The sequence below is a fragment of the Orycteropus afer genome, unplaced genomic scaffold (assembly GCF_000298275.1).
Source record: "Orycteropus afer afer isolate SDZICR_OR568_19922 unplaced genomic scaffold, OryAfe1.0 scaffold00419, whole genome shotgun sequence".
In the NCBI taxonomy this organism is placed as follows: domain Eukaryota; kingdom Metazoa; phylum Chordata; class Mammalia; order Tubulidentata; family Orycteropodidae; genus Orycteropus; species Orycteropus afer.
The window spans coordinates 1-574 of record NW_006922006.1 but is presented as its reverse complement, the minus strand read 5'-3'; positions in this window follow the sequence as shown (position 1 = coordinate 574).

Below are 574 nucleotides of genomic sequence, written 5' to 3'. Positions count from 1 at the left end.
TAGATCTTAGAATCATAAGATCTGGGTGGTCCTGTCAGAGTTACGGTGGCCATATTTATCATTTATCACTGCACAACTTTGCACATGAACCTGTTGCCACCAGGTTGACTCTGACTCGTGGTGACTCCAAGTTGTCAGAGTAGGATTGTGGTCCATAGGGTTTTCAGTGGCTGAATTTTTGGTGTTAGATAAGCAGGTACCTCTCCCAACGTACCCTTGGGTAGACTTGAAGCTCTAACCTTTCAGTTACCAGGCAAGTGTGTTAACCATTGTGTCACCCAGGAACTCCTTTCACATGAGAGGGAGAGTTAGTAATAATATGGCAGGACAACAAGCATCAACCAAATTGTATGGCTACCTAATTTTTTCAGTCTTTATAAAATTGTCATTCAATGTGGCTTTAGTGATTTTGTGCTCACAAAATGGATGGACCTGCTGGGGTTAAACTCTGACTTCATTACTTCTGAGCCCTGTGATCTTCCTCTCCTTCCTTCATCTCACTGTGCCTCCATTCCGTGATCAGTAACACAGAGGTCATAACAGAATAACGACACTATATGTTCGAGGTAATTGT